General features: G+C 44.1%; 1 non-coding gene across 1 annotated transcript; it reads right to left on the reverse strand.

Annotated features, from left to right (window-relative positions):
* Nucleotides 1–7,697: 7,697 nt before the first annotated feature.
* LOC118487730 lies at nucleotides 7,698–7,804 on the reverse strand. The gene has a single exon (XR_004882673.1). It is a non-coding gene; the product is annotated as a small nucleolar RNA R71 (small nucleolar RNA).
* Between the last annotated feature and the right edge of the window lie 6,628 nt (nucleotides 7,805–14,432).

Genomic DNA, 14,432 nt, shown 5'->3' on the forward strand with positions numbered 1-14,432 from the left:
CGCAAGGACTTGGAATGCACAACAACTCAGACGCTGCTATATGTAAGCCGTAATTTACATTTTCCATGTACTTAATGGCCCACACGCCATATGTTAATAAATAAACAAACAGTTGCTCCAACACTGTTTATCTCTTCTTTCTATTACAAATGCATGTTACACTTTGTGGTATCTACAAAAACAGATTGGCAAAATCTTTATTTCCAATACCTATACAAAGTGGCGGTCACACACAAATATTATAATAGTTAAACAAGAGCAAACGTTGCGACATATCCGGCCGGGTGCATACATTGAAACACTTAAGGTTTTTTCAAACCTGGACGCATTTCCTAGGCCCTAACGGGATAAAAACGGGAAATGACTACTACTTACACAACAATGGTGTACAGTATATTTATTATTTCACGCGTTGCCTAACCAGTGGAACGGAAATAATGAAAGGTGTCGACTCACTCGCGCTCTAATGCCAACGAAGTCACATATTAACATATTTGCATATCATCTAGACATGCAAAAGGCAAATCCTGACTTACTATTATTTACACGCGCCTTAAACATTGGCCTTAAATAATTTGAACTCATCCGCGCTCACACAAAGTCAAACAGTAAATACCCTTTACTTGCAAACTTCAAGCCAAAAAACAATTATATATTCAACATACTTATACACCTAACAGGTGCATAACAGGAAACCTTTACATTGTTTCGAAACATTTACAAAGATAACAAAGAAGGAAAAAAGGCATGCAGGCCCAACCTATTCTGCATTTGCACCGCTGGTTCCTTCACCCTCTTTCACTAGTTCAAACAGGATGCGTAAACGGTCCAAATAATCGTCTACCTCCAAACATGCTTCAATTCGCTCAATGGCAGGAATGGTTAGACTGTTATACACATCTACTGCGGCATCAAAAGCAGCTTCAGTATCCACACCGTGAAACCCGGACCGTTCATCGGTAAATTTGCTCGCAAAGAACGGGTTCACATTATTAAGACACTTATTATAGCCAGCTTTGAACCCAGCCTGACGCGCGCGCTCGTTCACATTATCAACCGCAACCGCGTTCTCAGGGGCATCAAGGATGGCCTCCACAACCTAATCATATGACAGAAACAAAATTACTAAGGCAAACACAAGGAATAAACAGGCACAAGATACTTACATGCCCAATACCATGCTGCCGCATCCAAGCGCGATCACTAGTGACCTGGGCAAGTGAAGTGGCTAGCCCATCTCTATCCTCCTCAGCCTGCCTCGCCCGCGCCTCAGCCTCGGTAGCGCGGGAAGTCACTTCCTCAAGAATACTCTCTCGAGTCTTCAATTCCGCCTGTTTGCAAAGAAAATATACAAGTATAAGAAGGCAGTCTCCCACACTTGTCAAAACAAGAAAACAACTCAGGAAAAGATGAGTTCGTACCTGGAACTCCTCTACAGCCTTGTTCAACTTGGAGCGATCAGCATTCGCATCCGCAAGATCCTTCACCGCAGCCGCAGCACGCGCTCTGCCTCCTTCAGCGCAGCATCACCGCGTGCTTCCGCTTCTCTCGCGGCCGCTTCAATTGCGGTGTTCTCCTTGACCAGAGTGGCATTAACCGCCTTCAAGTTATTCATCTCCTGACGAAGACGGAAAAGCTTTTCGTTCTCTCTAGCACAAGCTTCCTTCCAAAGCTTGCGCTCTTCAGTAAGAAGATTGGCAAGAGAACGAACCTATTTAAGGCTGGAGGATGCGGCCCACTCTTCAGTCTGTTTCAACTTCTCAAACGCGGCTTTCTCTTTCTCCAAGTGCTCCTCAGCCGCTTGAGCAGTCTTCATCAAAGTCCCAGCTTTTGCCCTTAGCTGAATATTCTCTTCTTCCCTACGAGCTAGGGCGGGATAATCCTCCAAAATCGCATTCGCGACTATGGAACCCCAAGAAGCATGGAGGCGAGCTGATTCTGCAAGCTTTTTCGACCAAAGCCACGAGCTCGAGCATTCTCAACAGGGGCCCCCAACCCCCGCAGAGTTTCCCTACAAGCAGATGGATTATTCATCACCTCACCCCCTTGCAAAATACCCTAAGGGGATGGTGGACATTAAATCTACGCCCTGCTGAGTAAGAGCGGTAACAATAATCCAACTCAATCTCATCCGGCTGAATTGGAGGCTGATCTTCACCCTCCTTGCCCGCAGCAGCAGAGCCGGAAACATTTGCATGAACAGGGGACTCTGGCTTTTCGCCCCCTTGTCTCCTTCACCACGCGGGTCGATCAAGTTGTCTGATGTGTCCAGCGTATCAGCAATTGAATCACCCTCGGTGTTCTTAGACAACCGCTCCGCACGCACAGCCGGAGGGGTACCTTCACTACTCACCACCTCAATCACAGGGTCCTCTGCAGTCTTCTTTTGAGCTTCCGCATCCGAAGCCTTCGAGGGGGAAGACCGCAGAATAGATGCAGAGATTGGTTCCTTCACAGTTTCTACAAAGCAAAGAATATCTATCAAGTACAATACGACCATGAAACTTGCAAAATATTGTAACAACTTACCAACAGAGTCCGCGGGCTTATGCTTCGAAATCACTATCATCCTAGTCTTCCGAAGTTTCGGCACCTTCTCACCACCAGCAGCGGGGGAATCTCCCTTCCTCTTTTTATCATCAAGAGGCTTGGTACCCGCAGCCGCGCCACCCGCGTGCGAAGAACCACCTAGAACACTCAAGCCCTCAAGAGTGTTAGACACTACCACGTTTCTTCATATTTCTGTAAATGAGGGCGGAAGGTACCTGACGCATCCGGTACAAAGGGAGGAATAGTAACAGGAGCAAGTGTTTTCCCTTCTCGTTTGTGCTTATCAACTACCATCGTAACAGGTGCGGACGGCACACTCGTCGCAGTGGGGTCTCCCTACGCCCCGAGATTCCCTGCGGTTTATACAATCTGTTATAAGCTAACATTACCAAAGGAGGAACAATGCGGGCAGATTAAAAACACTTTACCTTTGCCTTGAGGTAACAAGGCATTCAGTGCGGCTTTATCAGGGACCCGGAAGTTCCCAACAATGGTATCATACCATCCTTCCTCCCCCGGACCGCACTTGACGATCTCAATCTTCCCCTCGAAATCCGGGAAAAGCATTCTCCATAATGGAGCATTTATTGCCAAACCGTCTATATCAATCATTAATACAATCAAAGCGGTAAACGAAAGAACAGAACGCACAGGCACTTACCTTCATTCTTCTTCCTCAACACAGGCTTCGTCTTCTTCTCCGGTTTGCCCCCCAACATCATCCGTAGAATCATCAACTCCCTGTTCGCTTATTTTTGAGAAGGGATAACGTGCAGATGAGGAAGCCAGGCTTGTTTCCCCCTTTCAGGGGTACTCAGCTGCTCAGTAGTAATGGTATCGGTCATGTTCCTAAAATGTAACCTACCAGTGACCGCGACCGCCTTCACGTAGAAGAAGTTGGTTTTCCACTTGGTCAGGCCCTTTTGTGCAGTTATGAGCTTGGGGCCACCATCCCGCATACGAAAAGAAAAGAAGCTAAGCATCTCCGTCATCTGGTAGAAACGTCGAAAGTCCTCTAGCATAGGTACCACATTTTGGCACGGAATGTGTACTCAAAGTGACGAGCACATATCATTCCAAAAGGACTCAGTTGGGAAATATGGATATTGTAATACTCCAACAAATCCACCATGAAAACGGTCAGTGGAAGCCGGAGATTGCAGATCTCGAACCAGTCAGCAAACATGCTAACGTAACCAGCCTGAGCGTCACCAGCAGTATCGCCTTCTTGGGGATACCTGGCCCCGTAGGCAGTCCGCATTTGGATACTCTTCATTAAGTTATCAAACACCGACTCTGAACACTTTAAAACTGGCAAAAACTTGCTAGGGGCATTAACTTGTGTCTCCTCCTCCGCTGCCGACGACGACGGTGGATCAGGATTTGCTGGGGATGGAGAAGGTGGTTTTGAGGGACTAGCCATCACAACTACAAAGCAACGAAGAAGAACAAGTAACTTCGAAACTCTCACCGGAAAACTCAAGGTTTTTGATCGGAGAAGACAGAGAAAACTGGATTTTCTCGCCGGAAAATTTGAAAATTTCGAACAAGTGAGGGGAAACCCTAAAAGGTTTCCCCTTTTATACGCATCGCAATTAATGCGATCACGGTAACCAAACAGACATGCGGTTTCAGAGCCTATCGAAGAATGCCACGTGTCAGACGACGATTCTCTAACGGTTACCACGCACGCGTGGCCGCCCACGCGCCTGACAATACACGACCTTTTGCACTCCTGCTACAGTGCATTTATGGCCTTGGGCAGAGCAAACGTCCTTTCATTTCAGCACATACCAGCTAAATCTCACCAACTTCCACCAACCCGCACGTGCGGTCTACAACGTCTACAGTAAGCGACAAAATGAAGACAAAATTCATGTACGTGGCATGCGGTTTATCCAATATCTAATACCGCGACCTATACCGCATGTCGTTTTTTACACACCCCCTCAAAAAAGACAAAATATATCTACATACTTAGTAAAGGGGGATAACCAAGCTATTCCTTGCTTTACTTCCACACGTGGAATACGCGGAGAGTCAACACACACGAGCCCGCGCAGGTGTGTCAGATACTCAGAACCAGCGATGTTCTTTGGACTGCACAAACCGCATCTCAGGAACATGCAAGGAAAGACTCCTTAGAACCTCTTCAAGCTTCAAATCCCTCATCTCCGGTTCACAACCGCAGAGGGGACGCAAACAGTTTCGCACTAGGGAGATAACGGTTATGAGGAACGACCGCACCTCAGCAACTAAGACTCCTGAACCTTCAAGAGCCACATCAAGTGCAACGCTCTTTAAAAGCGAGTCTTCTGTTACAAACCTCAGACACTCATGAGGTGCTGCGGCCGATCCATGACTATGGAAACGGTGGCTACGGAAGAGCCACGACAAAGACATCACAAAGATGATCAAAGCTACTTCAAGGAAAACAAGTTCAAGATCATGAACCTGAAGTGGCTACAAAATGAATGCCTCGAACGAGTTTCACCCAGATTCTTAATAATTCGCGGTGATCTCATTGAGCAACAAGCCAAGCAATGGTGGTAACAAGTCTACTTATGACTTTGTTTACTGATGTGTGTAAAATGCAACATATAAAACACATCAATTAAGGCATAAAACTAACCCTTTTTAAGTACTAATGTTGGAAAAAGAGTGTTTTTGTCTTCCTTTTGTATTTTCAGGATGAAATGAGCTCAAAATCACAAAAGAAGCAAAAAGACCACTAATTCTACCATAAATACAAGAAAAGGAACAAAAGTAGACTGCCCGGACCCTCAACGGCACCTCCCAAAGCAAAAAGGAAGAAACAGAGTCTGAACACGCCCCGTGTCCAGCGAACACGGGGGCGTGCCCAGGAAGCAGCAGAAAAGACAAACCAGTAGAAGCTTCCATTGCCCACCACGGGGCCGTGTCCAGCGAGCACGGGGGCGTGGTGAAAGTACAGCAGGCGCATTAATTGTAATTCGCAATTACAATTAATGAGGAGAGAGAGTGTCAGGCGGGCACGGGGCCGTGTCCAGCCTTCTGTTCAGCCTATAAATAGAGGAGATTGGCTTCATTCTCTCTCATCCCTTGGCACACCACCTCTCTCACACCTCATCCACCACCCACCACCACCATAACACCATCATCCACCACCATCATCCATTGTCCATCGTAGAGTGTGTGAGTCGTCTCGGGATCCAAGATTGATCGTAAGAGTTCTTGACAATCAAGGCCATGTTTGCCTAAGTCTCTTACATCACTTGGTGAAGACAAGTGTTTAGTATAATACTTTTTATTTTTAATCTTTTGCACTTTTTATTTGGTTTTGTATTAATGACTTTAATAACTAGTTACTTATGTTGAAGGTGATCTTTCCTTATCGTTTGTCCGTGGTGTCTTGGCATTATTTTACTGTCTATATAAAATTAAAGATTTTCACCATTCATATCTCCACGGTCTATATGGAGGTATGTTGGCTACCTGGTCGGGGGTTAAGGGAACGGTTTGGTAAGGGTCTTGCCCTTGTTCAGCGTTTAGAGGTCCTGCTTGGGACCTGGGTCAAATTTAGTAGGATCTCCTTCAATGCCCATAGGTATTGGATGGCGGGGATCCAAACTCTTTGACCCCCTCATAAGTTAACTACTATTAATACTATAACCCGGCTATTTAGGACTGTATCCCTGCTGACTCAGACTACTTAGCCGAGGGTAACGTCACCGCCAAAAGCGGGGCCTACCATAATTTGCATTAATAACTTAATTCATTATCTTTCAATAATCCGACCCTTTAGGATTGTATCCTTGCTGACTCAAACTACTGGGTTGAGGGTAACGTCGCCTTCAAAAGAGGGGCCTACTACAATAACTAAGATAATCTCTTAAACAAGTGCAAAAGTGCGAAAATAATCAAAGGTTATACTAATACACGTGTCGGATCCAAGTGATTCATCTTGTCTATCTGTTTTTATTTTATTTTTATTTTTCAGCATTTAGTTAGTTTTTATTTTTCTTAGTTTAAAATCATTATTCTAACTTTTTGATTTGATTAGACGTTGAGGATAAACCGGTATTAAAAGCTCTTGTGTCCTTGGACGACCTCGGTATCTTACCAACACTATACTACGTCCACGATGGGTGCACTTGCCCATATGTGTGTTTAGTGTTAGTAAATATCGTGTTTTATAAATTTAAAACTTGGCTAAAAGTGTAAAAAGGGTTTAAATATATATATCTAAAAACATATATACACTAACACGCATCAAGTTTTTGGCGCCGTTGCCGGGGACACAAGGATTTTAAGAAAGTTAGGAATCAACGGCCTAATCATATTTTTATTTTTCTTTAATTTTTTAGGATTTTTTCTTAGATTTTCAGCTTCTGCAGAGCTCAGCACGGGGCCGTGCCTGGTCGGACACGGGCCGTGCTCAGCAAAGTTACTGGCAGTTTTTGTTTTTCAAGTTACAGAAGGCTGACCACGGGGCCGTGCCGGTGCAACACGGGGCCGTGTCCAACTTCCAGTAACTGGGATCTGGAAAACAATCACTGTATTTCCGACCACGGGGCCGTGTTCGCTCAACACGGGGCCGTGGTGAACCTTCTGACCGACATTCTTTTTTGTTTTTATTGCAGGACTTGGAACCCGACGCCATCCTCACGTAGTGTATGAGCTCCAGTTCCAATAAAGACATAAAAGAACCGCTAGAAGAACCCGAACGCTTTCTCAGAAAAAGGTTAAAAGCCAAAAACCAAGAGAAGGTTTCGGGTGATCCACCCCCAATGGCGGACCAACGTACCCTTATGGATTATCTACGGCCCACCGTAGGTAATCTAGGCGCCGCTATCAATGCTCCGAATGTCGAAGCCAATAACTTCGAACTTCGACCGCATTTGATACAAATGCTCCAAAACTCCGCAACCTTCCACGGGCTTGCGGACGAGGATCCTCATCTACATATAACTAATTTCTTAGAAATATGTGATACCTTTCGGATCAATGGAGCATCAAACGACGCCATACGCCTCCGTATGTTTCCGTTCTCACGAAAAGACCGAGCGAAAGCTTGGCTCAACACCCTCCCAGCTGGATCGGTAAACACCTGGGATGAACTAGCCCAAAAGTTTCTATCTAAGTATTTCCCTCCTTCTAAAACTGCTAAATTAATGGCTGAAATTAACACATACTCGCAAGAGGATGGCGAATCCTTATATGAAACATGGGAAAGGTTCAAGGAGCTATTACGCAAGTGTCCCCATCATGGCCTCGCAATATGGCAACAAGTATCCACTTTCTACAATGGATTGTTGCCACACACTAGGCAGACACTTGATTCTAGCTCCGGGGGACTTTTAGGTAATTGACGCCCACACGAAATATATAATCAGATTGAGGAAATTGCTCAAACCAATTTTCAATGGCACACTCCCCGGGGAAATAAGTCTATCGCCCCGGGCGCCCATAAGGTCGACGAAAGCACCTCTTTACAAGCCGAAATCGAGGCCCTTTCTTCAAAAATAAAAAAATTAGAAATGACAAAAACAGTCTCGGTTATGGCTTGTGAAGGGTGTGGTGGGTCACATGAAAATTGGAGTTGCATGAAAGAAACGGACGATCAACAAGAAATGGTAAACTACATTGATAATAGACCTAGGCCGTCGGGTCCTCCAACGGGAACTTACAACCAAGGATGGCGAAACCACCCAAACCTTGGTTGGAGGGAAACCGGCAATAGTAGTAACCAACAAACCCAACGAACAAACTTTCAGCAATCAAGAAATGAGTCACAAAATTTCACTCAACAACAAGGTGGACGAGAAAGGCTCGAAGATACTATATCTCGCCTCGTCTCCGACACTGAAAAGAAAAACTCGGAAAGATTTCTACAATTAGAATATAATTTTAGGAATCAACAAGCTAGCATTCAAAACATAGAAAAACAAATAAATCAACTAGCACAAAATTTTTCCGAGAGACCGCAAGGCGCATTACCTAGCAATACCGAAACAAACCCAAAGGCGCAAGTTCACCTCATCACACTACGAAACCGCACCGTAGGGCCTGCAGAAGTACCTCCACCAACGGAAGAAACAATGCCAACACATCTGCAGGAAAAGAACTCTCCCCCATCACCAGAGCCTACCAAGGCTCCTCGAGTTCCGTACCCCGGTAGGTTAATTCGTCAAAAGACCAATGAGCAATTCGCAAAATTCGAAAGTCTGTTAAAACAATTGCATGTCAATATTCCTTTTATCGAAGTCCTAACCCAAATGCCCAAATACTCTAAATTTATGAGGGACTTCCTTACACATAAAAAGAAAATTGAAAATTTGCAATTAGTTAATTTAGGCGAAGAATGCTCTGCCCTCGTACTCAATAAACTACCCCAAAAGAAAATCGATCCCGGAAGTTTCACGATTCCATGTTCAATAGGGGAATCACCCGTTCGCAATGCCTTGGCCGACTTAGGGGCTAGCATTAACCTCATGCCCTCATCGATGTTCAAAAGGCTTGGCTTGGGAACCACGAGCCCTACAAAAATAAGCATACAACTCGCTGATCGATCAGTCAAGTTCCCACAAGGTGTCATCGAGAATGTCTTGGTAAGGGTAAGCAAATTCGTTTATCCCGTTGACTTTGTCATACTCGACATGGAGGAAGACACCGAGGTCCCCCTTATCCTAGGGAGACCCTTCCTTGCCACAGCACAAGCAGTGGTAGACATGAATGAAGGGACACTGACTTTGAGGTATGGGGACGATGAGGTGAAGTTCGGAGTTGGGAAGAAAATAGAGGACGACGACCCAGTCAATTACATGAAGGTTATTGATTCAAGCTTGGATGCCGCTCTCCGACGGTGTAACTTGGGAAGCAAGGCACTCCACTCAGAAGATATATAACCAGGAATCGGGTCTAGCCAAGGACCCTTATAAACGTGGCGCACCACGGAGGCATTTCGCGGATCTATCCTTAGTTTAGTTTAGTTTAATCTTTTAATTTTTGCAGAATAAAACACACTCATGGTGGTAATGGATGAAAAAGGGAACGAGAAAAAATGGAACCATGCACGAAGAACAGAGCAACCCGACAAAAATCTCCATCACAGAAGGCTCAACACGGGCCGTGCCCAACCAACACGGCCCCGTGCAGAGCCCCTGCAGAAAAATCACCCAGTTCAGGTAACTGGACACGGGCCGTGTTCAGCGGACACGCCCCCGTGTCCAGGCTTCTGTTTCAATTCTGTAATTTTTGTTACTGGCACTTGACCATGGGGCCGTGCCCGGTGAACACGGGGCCGTGTCCAGGATGCCAGTAACATAAATCTTTGCTTTTTAACACACTTTTATACATTCTAATCAACCAAAAATATTATTTTTGGACACATTGAGGACAATGTGTAATTTAAGTGTGGGGGGGGGGGGATGCTAAAACCTTGAAATTTTGCAAAATCCTAAACACAAGCCTTACACAAAACTCTATTGGAACCGCTAAACACCCCAAATTTTTTTTTCAAAAAACTTTTTCATTTTTTTTATTTACTTGTCTTAGTTTAAGTTGGGAATAACAAGTTCTAAAAAGGTTATATTTTTACAAGTTTACAACCGATAGCGTCGTGATAAAAAAGGAACCAACATAAGAAAATTATGAAACGGCATAACAAGTCTAGTTTAAAAGTCGATTATATATGCTTGGTCACATTAAAAACCCATTCCCACAAAAGTGAGTTTTGAGCCTTTATTGAGCATAAAAATACACATATTTAGATCAAATGCTCATTTTTCGTTTCTTGTGTGAATAGCCGCTCGGTCCTTACGAATCTAGAACTTGCCACGACGATACATTCCCGGTCCTTACCAACTTAAACCCAAGTAAGTAAATGATGGAGGCATTAGGACTAACCATTTTTCTTTCAAAACCATTATTTTTCATTTTTTTACCTACCCAAAATCCCCCTAGATAGCCCCTTTGAGCCTAAACCTTTCATTTCATTACCCCAAAACCCTTTTTACCCACCAAAAACCTTTTTATTTATTTTTTTTAGTAACAAGTTCGCTTTTTCGTAAACTCACCTTTTTATGTGACGAAAAATATATATATATATATATATATATATATATATATATATGATGAAGTCAAAAACAAACAAAAGCTATAAAAGCTTGTTTGGAGAAATACTTCAAAATAAAAAGTCACTAAAAAAAAAAAGATACTTCACGAAAACCGACGCTTGTTACGATTTTCGCCCTTTTTACTAACCAACCACCCACCTTTAAACCCAAGCCTTCACATAAAAAGTCCTCTTGATATTTACAAAGGTAAAAAGTTAAAAAGGAGGAGGATTGATTGCTTGGCAAGCCTATGGAAGACATAAGTTCTGTGCCGCTCTCGAGTGATTCACTAAAATATACACCTTCGGCCGAGTGTTGAGTGATCTCCCGTGAGGTATGTGAACTTGTATATAAATGAAATTTTAATAAGGCATGCTATGCCCAAATAAGTAATTCATCTTATGAAAAGTTCAAAATAAATCATAACGAATAGGATTGTAAATATATAAAAATAAAACCTATAAAAACCTTGGATTCCCGACACTCTAGGACAAGCTAAAAAAAAAAAAAAAAAAAACCTTCGCTTCTACCTATTCCATTTGGGAGTGTAAGCCACATTTAAAGAGTTTTGCTTGAGGACAAGCAAAAGTTCAAGTGTGGGGGTATTTGATGTGTGTAAAATGCAACATATAAAACACATCAATTAAGGCATAAAACTAACCCTTTTTAAGTACTAATGTTGGAAAAAGAGTGTTTTTGTCTTCCTTTTGTATTTTCAGGATGAAATGAGCTCAAAATCACAAAAGAAGCAAAAAGACCACTAATTCTACCATAAATACAAGAAAAGGAACAAAAGTAGACTGCCCGGACCCTCAACGGCACCTCCCAAAGCAAAAAGGAAGAAACAGAGTTTGAACACGCCCCGTGTCCAGCGAACACGGGGGCGTGCCCAGGAAGCAGCAGAAAAGACAAACCAGTAGAAGCTTCCATTGCCCACCACGGGGCCGTGTCCAGCGAGCACGGGGGCGTGGTGAAAGTACAGCAGGCGCATTAATTGTAATTCGCAATTACAATTAATGAGGAGAGAGAGTGTCAGGCGGGCACGGGGCCGTGTCCAGCGGACACGGGGCCGTGTCCAGCCTTCTGTTCAGCCTATAAATAGAGGAGCTTGGCTTCATTCTCTCTCATCCCTTGGCACACCACCTCTCTCACACCTCATCCACCACCCACCACCACCATAACACCATCATCCACCACCATCATCCATTGTCCATCGTAGAGTGTGTGAGTCGTCTCGGGATCCAAGATTGATCGTAAGAGTTCTTGACAATCAAGGCCATGTTTGCCTAAGTCTCTTACATCACTTGGTGAAGACAAGTGTTTAGTATAATACTTTTTATTTTTAATCTTTTGCACTTTTTATTTGGTTTTGTATTAATGACTTAAATAACTAGTTACTTATGTTGAAGGTGATCTTTCCTTATCGTTTGTCCGTGGTGTCTTGGCATTATTTTACTGTCTATATAAAATAAAAGATTTTCACCATTCATATCTCCACGGTCTATATGGAGGTATGTTGGCTACCTGGTCGGGGGTTAAGGGAACGGTTTGGTAAGGGTCTTGCCCTTGTTCAGCGTTTAGAGGTCCTGCTTGGGACCTGGGTCAAATTTAGTAGGATCTCCTTCAATGCCCATAGGTATTGGATGGCGGGGATCCAAACTCTTTGACCCCCTCATAAGTTAACTACTATTAATACTATAACCCGGCTATTTAGGACTGTATCCCTGCTGACTCAGACTACTTAGCCGAGGGTAACGTCACCGCCAAAAGCGGGGCCTACCATAATTTGCATTAATAACTTAATTCATTATCTTTCAATAATCCGACCCTTTAGGATTGTATCCTTGCTGACTCAAACTACTGGGTTGAGGGTAACGTCGCCTTCAAAAGAGGGGCCTACTACAATAACTAAGATAATCTCTTAAACAAGTGCAAAAGTGCGAAAATAATCAAAGGTTATACTAATACACGTGTCGGATCCAAGTGATTCATCTTGTCTATCTGTTTTTATTTTATTTTTATTTTTCAGCATTTAGTTAGTTTTTATTTTTCTTAGTTTAAAATCATTATTCTAACTTTTTGATTTGATTAGACGTTGAGGATAAACCGGTATTAAAAGCTCTTGTGTCCTTGGACGACCTCGGTATCTTACCAACACTATACTACGTCCACGATGGGTGCACTTGTCCATATGTGTGTTTAGTGTTAGTAAATATCGTGTTTTATAAATTTAAAACTTGGCTAAAAGTGTAAAAAGGGTTTAAATATATATATCTAAAAACATATATACACTAACACGCATCATTTACCTACCAATTGACCACATAGAATAAACAATGATGGGCACAAGTCTGCTTATGACCAAGTTTATTTGCGCATAGTTCACCTCAACTACTCGCATTGTTCGACCAAACACAGCCGACAATGCACGACAACGAGGTAACCGCAAAGGACGTGCGGTTACTTAAGAGCTAAACTGCTGAACACGAACACCCCACAAAACAGAGATCGTCGTTTTATGTCCAGTTGATGAACATAAAACGCCAACAATCCCCAAGAACACTACATCTACAACCGCAAAGGTTACAACTGGAGTTGTGGGGAACGATGAGTTCATACTCATCTTCCCTCACTGTCTCAAGGGTTGGTTCGGCACACCAACAGGTGGCGATCATGTTTGATGACATCAGAAAAAGGTGGACCACACTACCAGCCCAGAGTTATCAGCTGATGTTTCAGCATCAGCCTGACTTACTCACCGGTCTGGCACAGACGTCACATGACTCTACCAGATCCCCGAATTGATTTACTCGAAGCAGGAGCGACGAGTCGGGCCTAGAATCTTCTCCAAACCGATTTCAAAGGTACCCATTCGACCTAATAATCCAATATTCCTCCCACCTGCAACTTGCATGAGGAAACAACATTGGACCGTGGGGACTTGAAGGGGTATGGTCCCAAAATCTCGCACCATAGCAGTCGCGAGTGACCATCACCCTTATCAAATACTCCCACCAGCGAGGACTTATCTGCGTCCGTGCGGGCACACACGAACGCTGTTGACGATTCCAATCTGTCAAGTGATGAGAAGACTTACCTTGTGTAGGAAAACTGTTGTTTTCGTCACGACAAGGGATGCGGTAACAACATCAGTTACCGCACATAGCGATGCGGCTAAACACCGCATCCTATACATATCTTCGTCAAGGCAAGGGCCACGGAAACAACCGCGGTTACCACACATAGCGATGCGGCCCAGCACCGCATCCTATAGACGACGCAAGTGGGACTGACACTTTGACTTAAGTGTCCAAAACCGCAAGTGGCACTGAAAGTAGTCACCTGTCCAGCCCACACATAAGCAGCGCTGGCACACAGACTGACAGCCACAGCGGGACGTGGCGTCACCCCGTGACCTACGCGCCTGGCATACCTGCATAGGATAGCACGTTGTCAGTCTAGCCACTCAATTACCCTCCTTCACTCTTCGGCTATATATACCCATCCCGGACAAGGTTTGAGTTATCGCTTATCTACTTTCTCTCACACTCACTACTATCACACACTTTGCTCTCACGCAAATACTAATTCTCACGCCGGAAAGTGGTAACAAGGACCACCCCCCCCCCCCCCCCGCCGCCCACCCCATCCTCCTTGTTACGAGTCACGGTGTGTTTCCTTGTGTAGGAGACAGATCAGCGGACGATTCAGCCACTGATCCTCGGAAAGAAAGGATTAACCCTACTTGACGAGACTAGTGAATTTGTTAAACCACTGTTTCATCAC

Source organism: Helianthus annuus, chromosome 15, assembly GCF_002127325.2.
Source record: "Helianthus annuus cultivar XRQ/B chromosome 15, HanXRQr2.0-SUNRISE, whole genome shotgun sequence".
NCBI lineage: Eukaryota > Viridiplantae > Streptophyta > Magnoliopsida > Asterales > Asteraceae > Helianthus > Helianthus annuus.